The 16,231-nt window shown below is 43.2% G+C and overlaps 1 protein-coding gene across 8 annotated transcripts in view; it reads left to right on the top strand.

Moving 5' to 3' along the window:
* The window catches only part of RAB30 (RAB30, member RAS oncogene family), a 110,661-nt gene that overhangs the window by 59,010 nt on the left and 35,420 nt on the right, over positions 1 to 16,231 (top strand). For 3 of the 8 annotated variants that reach the window (XM_017875212.1, XM_017875209.1, XM_017875210.1), the window contains exon 2: positions 13,870 to 14,066. The exons of the other annotated variants lie outside the window; for them this stretch is intronic. The gene's annotated coding sequence lies outside the window, so the exon portion shown is untranslated. The remainder of the gene's footprint in view (positions 1 to 13,869; positions 14,067 to 16,231) is intronic. 8 annotated transcript variants of the gene reach the window in all.

Below are 16,231 nucleotides of genomic sequence, written 5' to 3'. Positions count from 1 at the left end.
TTTGAGACGGAGTCTCACTCTGTCACCCAGGCTGGAGTGCAGTGGCCGGATCTCAGCTCACTGCAAGCTCCGCCTCTCGGGTTTACGCCATTCTCCTGCCTCAGCCTCCTGAGTAGCTGGGACTACAAGCGCCCGCCACCTTGCCCAGCTAGTTTTTTGTATTTTTTAGTAGAGACGGGGTTTCAGTGTTAGTCAGGATGGTCTCGATCTCCTGACCTTGTGATCCGCCCGTCTCGGCCTCCCAAAGTGCTGGGATTACAGGCTTGAGCCACCGCGCCCGGCCTATTTTTTTTTTTTTAATGTATGTATGTGTATCTATATCTATGTCCTTTTTTGGTTTTTTGTTTTTTGTTTTTTTTTTTGAGACAGGGTCTTCCTGTGTAGCTTAGGTGAGAGGGCAGTGGCGTGATCAGAGGTCACTGCAGCCTCAACCTCCCAGGCTCAAGTGATCCTTCCATCTCAGTCTCCCTTGTACCTAGGGCTACAGGTGCACACCAGCATGCCTGGCTTATTTTTTAATCTTTTTGAAGAGATGGGGGTCTCACTATGTTGCCTAGGCTGGTCTCAAACTCCTGGGCTCAAGCAGTCCCCCACCTTGGCTTCCCAAAGTGTTGGGATTAATAGATGTGAGTCACCATGCCTGGCCTTGTATCTATATATCTATATCATCTATCTATATCTGTATATCTATATCTGTCCATATATTTTATTTGCCTGGAAAATTCCTTTTCAATTATTTAAGAATGAAGAGGAGTTTTTCCTTATTTTAATGTGCTTTCTTTTGACCTTAAGCCCAGGCAAAGGTAAGGAGTCCTGGCTTTTGTGTACTCCCCTCTTACTGTAGAAGTGTTTGCTTGCACTTTGCTGCATTACATTTTGTTTGCCTGTCTGCCCTGGCTTGTGAAGTAACGACTACACCTTATTTTTCTTTGTATCATGAGCACAGTGCCTCACTCCCAGTAAACATGTTAACTCTCAGACTGGATAATTCAGCATTGTAATTTCAGGAGTGGGGACAGATGAGCTGCAGTGCCCCTTTCCTTCTTGTCTTTTACAAGCACAACTGTTTGGTAAATATAAAGGAGCAAAACATGCCCTGTGGGCTTGTTGTTATGCAATGTTGTTCCCTTTGCTTTCAAGTCTAGTGTTGTTTACCCAGTCAGCAGGTTGCAGAGGGAGTGAGGGCAGCTATAAAAGTGTAAACATCCTAACAAAGAATGAATGGACTCAGTCAGAGATGTGTTGTTCCCTTCGCTTGATAAAAAGGCTTATGGTCTACACTGTGTTTCACAATGAGAAATTTCTTGGCTCTGCAGCATCTTCCATTGCTTTTTCTCTTCTGATAAAATGTCAGGAGAATTTTAAAAATTGCTGATTGTGTTGTTAAAAAATCAGATATGAAGGTATTATCAATGTGAAGTCCTGGTAAAATGCAAATGGATAGCTTTGAAAGGGTAACATTTAACCTGTTGTTTTTAAAGTGTGTTCTCCGAGTTGCTATACATCTAACTCCAGGGGAAAAGAAATAGGGAACTTACTAGTGTTCAAACAAACTTGGGATGCTGGGTTAAACAGAGTTATATAGGGTTCCCTACTTCAAGACACCTCAGAGCTTGAAAGATGCTATAACTCTCTCCTCCAGGAGGAAAGAAATAGGGAATTAACTAGTAGTCAAACAAACTTGGGATGCTGGGTTCAACACAGTTAAATAGGGTTCCTTATTTCACGCTTGTTACTGTGCGTTGCAGATCTCCTAGAGGGGTACATAGTAGGCAGCATTTTCTAAATTTACTTTACTTTTCATCTGAGTAACAGTAGCATTTCAGTGTTGTGTTTTATGGAACACACACAATTCTGGAAACAGCCTCTTAGCTTAAATCCATCCTTTGTGGTCTAGTTCAAATGCCACCTCCTCTAAGGCATTTCTGTCTACCCCCAGAGACATACAACGTTTTTCTTCTTTGAATTTTACTGCCTTCACTTGTCTAATTGTCTCCTCACCCTTCCCCAACCCAATAAGAGGTCATACATTTTTTGTACATGTTGTATCACTTTCAACTGTATCAGGGACATTGCCTTGCATAAAACTGCTCAAGAAATGTTTGCAGTACTGCGCTGGTTCCTTAGTTGAGTCATCCTAGAGTCCAGAGGGCACTGGCAGGGTGGGGAAGCCTGAGGCAGATCTGGAGTTTGAGACCCTCATTATTTTGGCATGTAGAGGGGTGGGGAGCTTACTTGCTGTGTCCTTGCTGGAAACAGGGCCAGTGTAAGAGGCTGGTCCTGAAGGGCAGAATTGGAAAGCGAAAAACAAGAGATGCTGAGCATATAAATCAAATGTGCTGAAGGCCTATTGTATGCCTGTGGTAAGCTTTGAATACTTAATTAATGCCAGCCTTTCAAGTTGGTGATATTCTTCTGATTCTCTAGAGGAGAAAATGGGGCATCAGAAAGGCAAAGCAGAAATAAGTACTGGGGCTATAAAGATGAATAAAATCCCGTCCTTCCCCAAGAGGTCCCAGGATATGGAGTAAATAGTCTTATAAGTAAATAATTGTGAGCAGTTGGGTAACTGCACAGATCAAACTCTGTCAAGGTATTGTGGGAGAACCAAATAGGAGACTCTAACCTCTGTATGGGAGATGGGAGGGAAGGCATGGCAGGTGGTAAATCCAAGAAAGCTTTCAGAAGGAGAGTGATGCCTGAGCAAGGTGAAATAAGAATGCGTGGGCTGAAGCATGGAGGTAAGACGTATCATGGGGAATTCACTGTTACTGGGCTATAAAATGTGAGTTTGATGAGAGTTGAGGCTGGCAAAGTTGAGAGGATATTATAAACAGGTTGAAGAGTTCTGGACTTGATTTTGAAGTGGGAAGCCATTGTAGGGTTTTCAGTAGAAGAGCAATGAGCCAGCATGTGTTTTGGATATGTATTAGCCAAGGAGGAAGTGAATCTGAGCTGGGTAGGACCCGAGGCAGGGCCATCAGCTGGAACTCTCAGCACTGGTGCAGGGGAGATAGGATGAAGTCTGACCCAAGGTAGTAACAGGAGTGGAGGAGAGGAGGGGACTGGTTTGATAAATATTCAACAGGTAAATCAGCAAGACAGGAGTTAGGGAGCAGACAGAAGTCAAGTACAACCCTCAGGCTTTGTGCTTGTGCATGCCTCTTCTTCCCTTAACCAACATTTCAAGTCTGCCCTTATCTGAGCGCTGACCTTAAGCAAATCTTATGTGAAATGTAGGTTTATGAACAATTAATTAGGAGACAGTGTTTTATGGAGAGATTGTGACATGGGATTTCTTTAAATACTATTGCCTTCAGAGCATTTATATGTTGTATATCTCAGAATTCTTATTTTTCTAACTTCAGGAACGAATCTATTGGGTAAAACAGTGGTTCCCAAGCTAGGTTATCACCAGAATCAACTGAGAATATTTTCCACCAACTATTATTATGAAAAATTTTAATCATACTGAGAATTTGAAAGAGTAATAAATTGAACACCCAAATACCCACCAACTAAATTAAACAATTGTTAACATTTTGCCTTATTTCTCGTGTGTGTGTGTGTGTGTATATATACACACACACACATACATATACATATATACATATATGCTGGACCATTTGAAAGTTGCAGATGTTATAACACTTCACCTGAAATTCTCATTTCAGCATGTGTGTTCTAAGAATAAAGACATTTGATACAACATAAAATTTCATCTAAAACAAAAAACAAAATGATCATCTGGTATCAGGCCATGCTCATATTTCCCCAGTTGTGGCCAGGGGATATTTTTACTTCATTATTATTTTTTTTTAATTGCCCGTTACTTATGAAAGAAACGTTTTGTAGTACTCTAGATTTCACTTCTGATCCTGGTCAGTTTTTCTTTTTTTTATTTAAAAGTTGTCTTTATTTTAAAATTATAAAATAAAGGATACTTATTTAAAAATTCAAGCAGTGCAAAAATATCTAATAAAAATATCTAAAGTAAAAATTGGAAGACCTTTCTCAGTTATTGAAAGTTAATGGAACAGACTTTCTTAATAAGAATATCTAGGGAAGGGATCTAGCACTTTTAGTTTTAAGAAGCTCTTTGGGCCAAGTGCGGTGGCTCACACCTGTAATACCAACACTTTGGGAAGCTGAGGCAGGAGGATCACTTGAGGCCAGGAGTTCAAGACCANCTTATTTAAAATTCAAGCAGTGCAAAATATCTAATAAAATATCTAAAGTAAAATTGGAAGACCTTTCTCAGTTATTGAAAGTTAATGGAACAGACTTTCTTAATAAGAATATCTAGGGAAGGGATCTAGCACTTTTAGTTTTAAGAAGCTCTTTGGGCCAAGTGCGGTGGCTCACACCTGTAATACCAACACTTTGGGAAGCTGAGGCAGGAGGATCACTTGAGGCCAGGAGTTCAAGACCAGCCTGGGCAGTACAGCGAGACCTTATCTCTAGAAAAATTTAAAATTAGCTGAGTGTGGTGGCATGTGCCTATAGTCCCAGCTACAAGCGAGGCTGAGGTGGGACAATCACCTGAGCCTGGCGGGTCCAGGCTTCACTGACCATGTTATCATGCCACTGGATTCCAGCCTGGGCTATAGAGCAAGGCCCTGTTCCCTGTCTCCCCCACCCGCTTCATCCCCACCTCCAATAAAAAGAAGCTCTTTGGATGAGTTTAATGTAGTTCACCTGGTACCAGCATTTAGGAAACACTGGTCTATTGTAAGGCATACCTACAGCCATGATTTTTACTTGTGATCAAACCAAGAAGTACTTAATTAAGTGCCTATGATGCATTGAGCTATGTTCTAAGAATGTGGATGATCTAATGAAATACATAAAATATATGATCTGTCTTCAAGAACATCTTGTTGGAGAGATAAAACTGACATTCACAAAGTCATTAGGAGGAAGGGAATTAATACTTATAGAGCATTTCCAATAGGCCAGGTACTGTGACAGATGCTTTACAAAAATATCTCATTTAAATCTCACAGCAGCCCTTGAGGTAGTGACATGGGATCTTGGGGTGTCGCTTTTCTGGCTGGAAACCTGTGGCCGGTGGGGCCTTTGCCCCAGTTTTGCTGAGGCCTTCTGGGCTTGTTCCGCCCACTCGGCCTGGCAGGCTGTGCTCAGCTCATGCTACCAGGCTGGATCCCATGCCTCCAAGGGAGGCTGGAGTCAGGCGTGGAGCGAGAGAGTTGTGTGAGTGAGCATGGAGCCTGGCCTCTGCACAGCCAGATATGCCAGCTGCTGCTGCCAGGCGGGCAGCTCAAGGTGCTTGCATAGGTGCCAGCTCTCTTATGAAGCTGCAGCTGGACCAGGTGCACCGCAAGCAGCTTTCCCAGCTGGTACTGGGGAATGAGGTGGCGCCTGGAAGCTTGGAGGCGCCAGGAACCACGGGGCCCCAAAGAGGGAGTCACACCCTGGATCAGGGAGCTCCCAGGTCTGGGCTTCCTGGAGGGCCACAGCTCGTCTCTCCTCTTCATTCATAACCTGGTGAGCAAGGGACATGTTTCAATCCTGTTTGTGTTACAGCAACTCTTTTAGCTTCGCCATTCAGTGAGTCTCAAGTTCTTGTCCTATGACCAGGAAGAATGAGGTACACAGACAGGCGGAGGGGTAAGCAAGACAAAGAGGAACTTTACTGAGCAATAGAACAGTTCAGAGAAGACCCGCAGTGAGCAGCTCCTCTCCATGGCCAGGATGTCCTGATGAGTGTTTAACTCCTAGCAGAGAGGATAACTCCTCTCTGCAGGCAGGTTGTCCCAACAAGTGTTCAGTTCTCAGCAGAGAGAGTAGCTCCTGCTATCAGCAGAGAAGGTAACTCCTCTCTGCAGCTGGTCATCCTGTCATGTGCAGCTCTTGGCAAAGAGGAAGTGGCTCCTCTCTGTGGGCGGGTCATCCCATTGTCTCTGCAGCTCTCAGGAGAGAGGAGGCCCTAGAGTTGGTGGCTCCTCTCTGTAGCTCTCAGCAAAGAGGAGGCCCTAAAGTGAGTGGCTCCACTCTGCAAGCAGGTTGTCCCATTGTCTGCAGCTGTCAGCAGAGAGGGTAGCTCCTCTCTACAGCTGGTTGTCCCATCCTCCCTCTGTTCTGTGATCTGACTGAGCCCAGGGCTTTTTATGGGTCTCAGAGGGGAAGAAGTGCATGCATTTGGTCCATGGGTGGCCATGGGCAGGCTGAAAAAGGCACCACAAATCTCCACCCTGGTTTGTGGGACTCACAACCCAGCTCCCAGGCCTGAAGGTGGGGTCTCAACAGGGACCCGCCCCCTTCTGTCCAGGAGCTTTTCTGCCTCCTGCCTTAGTCGTGGTATCCAGGCTGTTCGTGCCAACAGGCAAGTGCAGGCCAGCTCAGAGCCGCCCTTAGCCCCCACCTCGGCTTTTCCCCATGTTTGTCGGTGCCTAAAGTCTGGAGGAGGCTGAGGCAACAGAGTCCTAGCGTGAGCACACCCAGCAAGGCTGTGACAGTGCCCGAGCTTGGCCCCAACCCTGCTCTAAGATTAGAGCAGGCATAAGGAGTAGGGAGAGGCCAGGCAGTGGGAGCAGGCACCTCTGAGCCTGCACAGGCAAGTGGGGACCTTCCTGGACTCCCAAAAGTACAGGGATGCCTGGGTCTGCGGTCGTGATTTGAGTGGCTGTAGCTGTGCCCGGGAGGGTGGGGCTTCTGCCTGCTCCGTGGAGCAGGAGGCCTGGGTCTGCAGCCATGGTTTGGGTAGTTGCAGTGGCACCTGAGTAGCTCCCTCCCCAGTTCAGAAGGGGCAGAGCTCCTGCTTGTCCCTGGCACTCGCTGGCTCCATGGAACATGCAGTCCTGGCCACGCCTTCCACCTGTAGCCAGCGTGATGGCAGCGGCTGCTCCAGGCAGCTCACCACTGTCATCAGTAGGCAATATTATTCGCATTTTCTAGTTAGGGGAACTGAGTCTCAGGGAATGACTTGCCCAAAATCATTCAGCCTGTAAGAGATGGAACAGAGCCATAATTTTAACCCAAATCTATCTGAATCATTGCATTAAGCTACCTCTCACAGTAACAATAGCCAACAATTGTATTGAATTTCCTACTGAAAAAAAGTACTCTTGCTCCCACTCTGATATTTGAATCAGAGAATGATTATAAGACCAAATATGATCAAGAGCTAAATTTGTATGTACTAGTAACTTAGTGTTACAAAGATTCAGAGATGGAGAGATCAGGGAGGACTTCCTGGGGGAGATGACATCTCTGCTGCCCTGAAGGAAGAAGCAAACTGGAACAGTTAATGGGAAGCTAGATGAGAGAAACATGGGGCAGGGGAGTAGGGGTTTGTGTTGCCGCATGGTAAAACAGGGTAGGCATGGAAAACAGGTGACAAGAGGCCACTTCCTAGCCACTTGCTTCCTGAGATAGCCAGGCAAAGAGGAAAGAAACAAAATGATCTGTACCTTAATTTCCATCTTCACTTTTGCTGAACATAAATACATAATTGTTATTTTTTTTGGCCCAGCGTGGTGGCTCATGCCTGTAATCCCAGCACTTTGGGAGGCTGAGGTGGATGGATCACTTGAGGTCAGGAGTTTGAGACCAGCCTGGCCAATGGGCAAAACCCCCATCTCTACTAAAAATACAAAAATTAGCGGGCATGGTGGCACATGCCTGTAATTCCAACTACTAAGGAGGCTGAGGCATGAGAATCATCTGGGAGGTGGAGGTTGCAGTGAACCGAGATTGTGCCACTGCACTCCAGCCTGGGTGACGGAGTGAGACTCTGTCTCAAAACAAAACACAAAACAAAACAAACTCAAATAAAGCCAAATACTTACAGCCAACTGATCTTCAACAAAGCAAACAAAAATGTAAAGTGGGGAAAGGACACCTTGATGAATGGTGCTGGGATAATTGGCAAGCGACATGTAGAAGAATGAAACTGGATCTTATACAAAAACCAACTGAAGGTGGATTGAAAGACTTAAATCTAAGACCTGAAACCATTAAAATTCTAGACAATATCATCAGTAAAACTCTTCTAGATGTTGGCTTAGGCGAAGAATTCATAGCCAAGAACCCAAAAACAAAAATAAATAGATGGGACCTAATTAAACTAAAAAGCTTCTGCACAGTGAAAGAAATAATCAGCAGAGTAAACAAACAACCCACAGAGTGGGAGAAAATATTCACAAACTATGCATCTGACAAAGGACTAATATCCAGAATCTACAAGGAACTCAAACAAATCAGCAAGAAAAAAACAAATTAATCTTATCAAAAAGTGGTCAAAGTACATGAATAGACAATTCTCAAAAGAAGATATACAAATGGTCAATAAACATGAAAAAATGCTCAACATCAGTAATCATCAGAGAAATGCAAATTAAAACCACAATGAGATACCACCTTACTCCCATAAGAATGGCCATAATTGAAAAATCAAAAAATAATAGATGTTGGTGCAGATGTGGTGAAAAGGAAACACTTTTTTTTTTTTTTTTTGAGATGGAGTCTTGCTCTGCTGCCAGGCTACAGTGCAGTGGTGCATTCTTGGCTCACTGCAACCTCCACCTCCCGGGTTCAAGTGATTCTCCTGTCTCAGCCTCCCAAGTAACTGGGACTGCAGGCGCGTGCCACCATGCCCAGCTAAGTTTTGTATTTTTAGTAGAGATGGGGTTCCACCATGTTGGCCAGGATGGTCTCAATCTCCTGACCTTGTGATCCACCTGCCTCAGCCTCCCAAAGTTCTAGGATTACAGGTGTGAGCCACCACGCCCAATGGAAAATGAAACACTTCTACACTGCTGGTGAGAATGTAAACTAGTACAACCACTATGGAAAACTGTACGGAGATTTCTTAAAGAACTAAAAGTAGAACTACCATTTAATCCAGCAATCCCACTACTGGGTATCTACCCAGAGTAAAAGAAGTCATTATATGAAAAAGACACTTGCACACACATGTTTATAGCAGCACAATTCACAATTGAAAAAATATGGAGCCAGCTTAAATGCCCATCAACCAATGAGCAGATAAAGAAAATGTGGTATATAGACACCATGATATACAACTCAGTCATAAAAAGCAGTGAAATAATGGCATTTGCAGCAAGCTGGGTGGAGTTGGAGATCATTATTCTTAGTGAAATAACTCAGGAATGGAAAATTAAATGTCGTATGTTCTCACTTGTAAGTGGGAGCTAAGCTATGAGGATGCAAAGGCATAAAAATGACATGAACTTTGGGGAAAGGTGGGAGGGGGGTGAGGGATAAAAGACTACACATTGGGTACAGTGTACACTGCCTGGGTGATTGGTGCACCAAAATCTCAGAAATTATCACTAAAGAACTTAGCCATGTAATAAAAAACCACCTGTTCCCCAAAAACTATTTAAATAAAAAAGTTAAAAGGAAATAAAATCTCTTTGTTACATTATTATTATTATTTTGATACAGGGTCTCACTCCTGTTGCCCAGGCTGGAGTGCACTGGCACTATCTCGGCTCACTGCACCCTCTACTTCCCAGGCTCAAATGATATTCCCACTTCACCCTCTCTAGTAGCTGGGACTAGTAGCGCGCGCCGACATGCCCAGCTAATTTTTGTATTTTTTTTAGAGATAGGATTTCATCATGTTGCCCAAGCTAGTCTCAAACTGCTGGTCTCACGGGATCTGCCTGCCTCATTCTCCCAAAGTGTTGAGATTACAGGCATGAGCTACCATGCCCAGCCCTTGTCTTTGTTTTAATCTTAGTTATTCTCTTAACAGCATTTGACAAGACTGATCACCATTTTCTTTTTTTTTTTTTTTTTTGAGACGGAGTCTGGCTCTGTCGCCCAGGCTGGAGTGCAGTGGCCAGATCTCAGCTCACTGCAAGCTCCGCTCCTGGGTTCACGCCATTCTCCTGCCTCAACCTCCCGAGTAGCTGGGACTACAGGCGCCCGCCACCTCCCCCGGCTAGTTTTTTGTATTTTTTTTTTAGTAGAGACGGGGTTTTACTCTACTTCTTGATTCTCTTCCTACCTCTCTAAGCTTTCTTTAGTCACCTTCTTCCCTCAATCTCTAAATGGTGATATGCCCAGGTTCTGAAATGACCCTCTTCTCTATTTATCCACTCTCCATAGATATCCTCTGATAATTCAATGGCTTTAAATAACATCCATTTGCTAGTGACCCTTATGTTTGTATCTTTAGCCTCAAACTCCCTCTGGAACTTCAGATTCATGTCCACATAGATGTCTAAGAGTCCTTTCAAATTTAATATGGTCAAAAGAGGACTCTTTGGCCGGTCGCGGTGGCTCAAGCCTGTAATCCCAGCACTTTGGGAGGCCAAGACGGGCGGATCACGAGGTCAGGAGATCGAGACCATCCTGGCTAACACGGTGAAACCCCGTCTCTACTAAAAAATACAAAAAACTAGCCGGGCGAGGTGGCGGGCGCCTGTAGTCCCAGCTATTCCGGAGGCTGAGGCAGGAGAATGGTGGGAACCCGGGAGGCGGAGCTTGCAGTGAGCTGAGATCCGGCCACTGCACTCCAGCCTGGGCGACAGAGCGAGACTCTGTCTCAAAAAAAAAAAAGACTCTTGATTCAGCTCCACTCCAATCTCACTGTTTTCCTAGTCTTCCCAACTTCACAAAGTGGTGCCATTATCCCCCCCATGTGCACAGGTCAAATATCTAGGTATTACTTTTGATTTCTTTCTTTCTTTCCCATCCTCTTTCCAATCCTTTGCCAAGTTCTATCTTCTCTGTCTTCAAAAACACTCCAAAATTTATACCCTTCTCTCTGTCTCCACTACCAACACCCTGGTCCAAGCCATATGATCTCTCACCTAGACTATTTGCAGTAGCCTCCTGTCTGTCTGTTTGTTTCTACTGGTGTCCACACCATAATACCCTCCATGATAGAGCCTAGAAAAAAAGTTTAAAAATGATAATTGGTTTGTGTCACATTTCTTAAAAGCCTCTACGTGGCCTTACATTGAACTCAGAATGAAATCCAAACTCCTTCCCCTGGCTTTCCAAGCTCTATGTGACCTGTCCCACGGCAGTCTCCCAGTTCTCTTGTTGACCATGTGCTCAGCCTCAGTGTCCCTTCTTTCAGTTCCTTGAACATGCCAAGCTCATTGTCACATAGGGCCCCTGTACTTGCTGATCTCTATGCTGAAATGGACTTCTTCCATTCTTCATGTGCTTGACTCACCCCTTCCTTCCTTCCTCCTCCTCTCCTCTCCTCTCCTCTCTTCTCCTCTCCTCTCTCTCCGTCTCTCTCTCTTTCCTTTCAAGAGGAAAGAGGTCTTGGTCTGTTGCCTTGGTTGGAGTACACTGGCATCATCAAAGCTCACTGCAGCCTTGACCTCCTGGGCACAGGGGACCCCTCTGCCTCAGCCTCCTGAGTAGCTGGGACTACAGGTGTGTACCACCACATCCAGCTAATTTTTTAATTTTTTGTAGAGATGAGGTCTCACCATGTTGTCCAGTCTGGTCTTAAACTCCTGGGCTCAAGTGATCCTCCTGCCTCAGCCTCCCAGAGTGCTGGGATTATAGGTGTGAACCACCAAGCCTGGCCTGGCTCTTTCTTATTCAATTCTCATCTTAAATATACCCACTTCAGAGAGAACTTTTGTGATAGCTATCTAGTCTTTTCCTCCTATTTTAATTCTCTACTAGCACTTATCACTGTCTGATACTTTTCTGGTTTATTTATGTATATGCTTATTTTCCCATTCATTCATTCATTGCTCTATTATTATGCTGTATGGGAGGGGGACCTTGTCTTCTTGTTCATCATGGTATCCCCTGCTTCTGGATATGTAACTTGCACATAGTAGATGCTCAGGACAAATGTATGAAATGAGTGAATGTTTTTCTCACCTGTAAAATAGAAAGGCCAATACTTATGTCTCAGAGTTGTTGAGGACTTGAATTATCTAATTTGATAAACAGGTAAAGTGGATAGGTCTGTGTCTAGCACATTTTGTTTATAGAAAGTATTATTTTCTAAGTAGCTGGCTTATTGTAGACGTTCAACAAAGGTTAGTTCTCTTTCTTTATTTCTTGCAGTCTGGATCACCTGCAGTATTTTATAATTAATTGACCTGCACTTTGGGTCCCCCAGCACACACAGGGACACTGCATTGTAGCAAGGTTTGACTTTCTCTTGGGAAATTATAGTTTTCTTCTCTTTGGTTATATGATCTTTGCCAATTAACTCTCCTTAAGAGCAAAGTGCTTTGGGGTTTGATTTCCTCATCCTAGTGTTTAGTTTCTCTGAAAAGCACTCTCAGCTTTTGTGTGTACTGATTGGTTTTTCTTTTGCATTTATTTAATATTTAGTCTACTGAAATGTCAGGCAATGAGAATACAGATAGGAATTTGCAGGAGCCTCTGTCCTTAAGGCCTAGTGGAGGAAACAGGATACATAAACCAACAAGAATAATAAAGTGTCTGGCCAGGCGCAGTGGCTCATGCCTGTAATTCCAGCACTTTGGGAGGCTGAGGCAGGCGGATCACTTGAGGTCAGGAGTTTGAGACCAGCCTGGCCAACGTGGCAAAACCCCTGTCTCTACTAAAAATACAAAAATTAGCCAGGCGTGGTGGTGCATGTCTGTAATCCCAACTACTGGGGAGGCTGAGGCAGGAGAATTTCCTGAACCCAGGAGGCGGAGGTTGCAGTAAGCCAAAGTCACACCATTGCACTCCAGCCTGGGCAACAGAGTGAGACTCTGTTTCAAAACAATAAAAATAAAAATTAAAAAATAAATTAAAAAAAATTGTCTATGGAGAAAGTCTACAGAACATAGAGGAGGCACAAAGTAGAGAGTGACCAGTTCACAGGGAGGGTGGGTACGGTTTGAGAGATAATTGGTTGTTTACCACCCAGTAAAGAGAGATGAGCCCTGTGAGTAAAGGTGTCTAGGGGCCCATGCTCTGGGAACTTGGCAAGACTGTGTGATCATAACAGTAGTCATAGTGGTAACAGGTTATGAGAAGCAAAGTCTGAAAGATACGAGGTGCTGGGCTGTGGAGGGCTCTGCATGCCCTGCGGGAGAATTTGAACTTTCACCAACAATAACAGTAACAGTAGCAGCACCTAACATTTATTGAGTACTTCCTCTTTACCAGGCCCTCTTCTTTGAACTTTATTGTATTAATTTCTTTAATCTGCACAACAGTCCTATGAGGTAAATACTGTTATTATCCCTATTTGTAAATAAATACACATAGGATAGGTATTGAATTTGTTCTTAAAAATAATAAATAAATAAATAAATATAGGCACCGAGAGGACAAGGAACTTGCCCAAGGTCACCCAACTCATCAAGAGCATTCAGAGCATTCAGAAAGAGCAGTCTGAGGATTCAGACTCAGGCAGTGTGGCTCCAAAGTTTGCCCTCTTAACCAGGGCACTGTACTACTTCTTACAGACAACTTGGTGGGGGCAGCCAGAGCCCTGGAAGAGTTTTAAGTGTGGGAATGACATGATTAGATTAGTTCTTTGGAGAGACTGCAGTGGAGTCGCATTGCATCTTGTACAAGTGTTCATTTCTAAAAGCATTGAAGGCAAAAAATGCCAAGTTCTATTTCTTCTTGCCTCTGAGTGAGGTTTGCTATGCTAGTGGTGGCATACCACATCTTAGACAGTCCAACACAGCAGCTTTTTTCCTCTATCCTTAGGACAGAGGGCAGTCTTTGGAAGACCTACATATAGTAGATGAATCATCAGTTTGTGTTGAGGGACCCTGTTGTTTGAGAAGCACAAAAGTATCACACTCCTGCAGAAACTGAGCCCCTCAATGGTGACAACAGACTGAGCCTCCCCTCATTTAGTGCATGGCCAAGCCTGTGCATTGCTTAGATAGTGTTTTTCCCTGCCCTTGTTTCTCTCTCTAGAGAAGTCCATAGTGATATGGGTGCGCGTTAGGCCTGTGATGGTCTGCATTGCATTTGGCAGCAGAATGGAAGAAGGACAGCCTGCAAGTGGGGAGGCAGGAGGAAGGCAGGGAAAACAAGCAGAACACAGCAGCTGCTGCCCAGCTACCGGAGTCTGGCCTTGGTGAAGGGACGGGCAGGAGACCAGGAGAGTAAAGGTATGAGAAATGTAAAGGAAGTTAAATATTCTGGACCTAATAACCAATTGAATTGGTTTCCTTTAGCTTTCTTCTGATCTGAAAACTTAGTACCTCATTGTATCTTTTTGTTTTCAGTCTGTTAAATGCCTTTCTAATTCCAACTACGTTATGCACTCTACAGCTTTAATGCACAGTACTCACCATGCTCTTCGCTTATGGCTACTGAAATAGGCCTAAAAGTCATCTACAGGTGTTAGGAACCTTGATTGGTCCATCTATTTTGTCATAGTGGTACAATATTCTGTTTTATTACTTACAAACTGACATTATATGAGGTCTCTTGATAGCCGCCACTATGTTATAGTACAAGATTTATATTAAGTTCTCTGGTTTCTCAAAATTGAAATGATTTTGTAACTGCTTTAAAGAATTGTTGATACGATTACAACGACGATCAAAACAAAACAAAACCAGCCAGTACATAGGAAAAAGAAACTAGGAGAAACACATCAAAATGCTGACAGTGATTGCATTTGTATTGGCAATTTTATTTTTCCCTTTTCTGTGTTTCCAAAGTTTTGAAAATGTGTCTATGGTACATGCAAAATGTTAACAACTTGTTTTTTAAAAAAAAACAAACTTCAAAAATAAAAGCTCTCTGTAATCTCATAATTCTAGCATAACACATTTTTACTTTTGAAATGCTCTTGTTGATATACATGCGTATTTTTCATAGCTGCAGTCCTGACAAATGCAACTTTGTGAATTCTTTTCATTTTACAGCCTATTGTCAACATTATTTCATTTTTCTACATAGTTTTCATAATTGGCATTTCTAATGGCTGCCTTGCATTCCATGGTGTTGATGTTCTATATGGAACTTTCCTTTGGACATTTTGATTGCTTCTAGTTCTTTACTCTTTTAGATAAGAGGTAATGAATATTTTTGTTCATTTGGCATTTTGGGTTCATTCAGTTATTTCCCTAAAGTGAATTCTCAGCAGTGAACTAACTGCATGAAAGGTTTGAATTCTTTTATGGCTTTTGGTATGTGCCAAGTAAGACCCTGCCTTCTGAAAGAGCCCATTGAATGTGGATGGTCACTGGCTTCATATATGTGTACCTGTCCCATGTTTCCCTCCCCACTATTGAGCCCCTAAGATATTTTAATAATGTGCATTGGAAAAGATATAAATATAAAAAAAAAGGAAAGAAGCTATTCATAATCTCATCACCCAGAGGTAAGAATTTTAAAAATATATTTCCTTCTAAGTATTTATTTATTTATTTATTTATTTATTTTGTTTTGTTTTTTAGAGACAGGATTTCACTCTGTCTAGAGTGCAATGGCATGATCACAGTTCACTGTAATGCCTAATTTCTAGGCTCAAGAGATCTTCCCACATCAGCCTCCTGAGTAGCTAGGAGCATAGACATATGACACCACACTTGGCTAATTTTTAAATTTCTTGTAGAGGTTGGGTCTTGCTGTGTTGCCTAGGCTGGTCTCAAACTCCTGACCTCAACTGATCCTTCCTTCTTGCCATCCCAAAGCACTGGGATAACAGGCACAAGCCACCACACCCAGTCCAAATATTTATTTCATAATGTTGTATCATGTGGCTTCTCTATTAGCCCTTCTCTATTGCTGTTTAGAGGTTTTACTTCTCCCTCCATCTTGGGGGTCATCTTGGCCAGATGTGGTGGCCCACACCTGTAATCCCAGCACTTTGAAAGTCCAAGGCAGGAGGATCACTTGAGAGCAGGAGTTCGAGACCAGCCTGGACAACATAGTGAGAACACATCTCTACAAAAAGTAAAAGTAAGTAAATAAGTAAATCTTTGTGCACATTTAGGAAGCATTCTGTAGGAAAATTCCCAGAAGCCGAATTTTCCTCTTGCTGGGTTGAAGTGCGTGGACCTTGTGAAGGCTTTTGATGAGTATTGAAAGGCTTTTGATGAGTATTGATGAGTATTGAAAAGTTGCTATTGAGGAAAGTTGTGCCTCTTTCTACTTCACCTGTTAATGTTTGGATGCCATTCCTGCCTTCAATAAGTTAACACCAGTGGCCACTTATTTATCTGCTTATCTTGAAATAAGTTTGGACCTCTCTAGTCTTTTGTTCTTTGTATTTATTTATTTATTTATTTATTTATTTATTTTTTTTTTTTTTTTGGTGTTT

This window comes from Rhinopithecus bieti, unplaced genomic scaffold (assembly GCF_001698545.2).
Source record: "Rhinopithecus bieti isolate Rb0 unplaced genomic scaffold, ASM169854v2 scaffold_9667, whole genome shotgun sequence".
NCBI classification, from domain to species: domain Eukaryota; kingdom Metazoa; phylum Chordata; class Mammalia; order Primates; family Cercopithecidae; genus Rhinopithecus; species Rhinopithecus bieti.
Note: the sequence above shows the minus strand (reverse complement) of the source record. Positions and strands in the feature narration are given on the sequence as shown.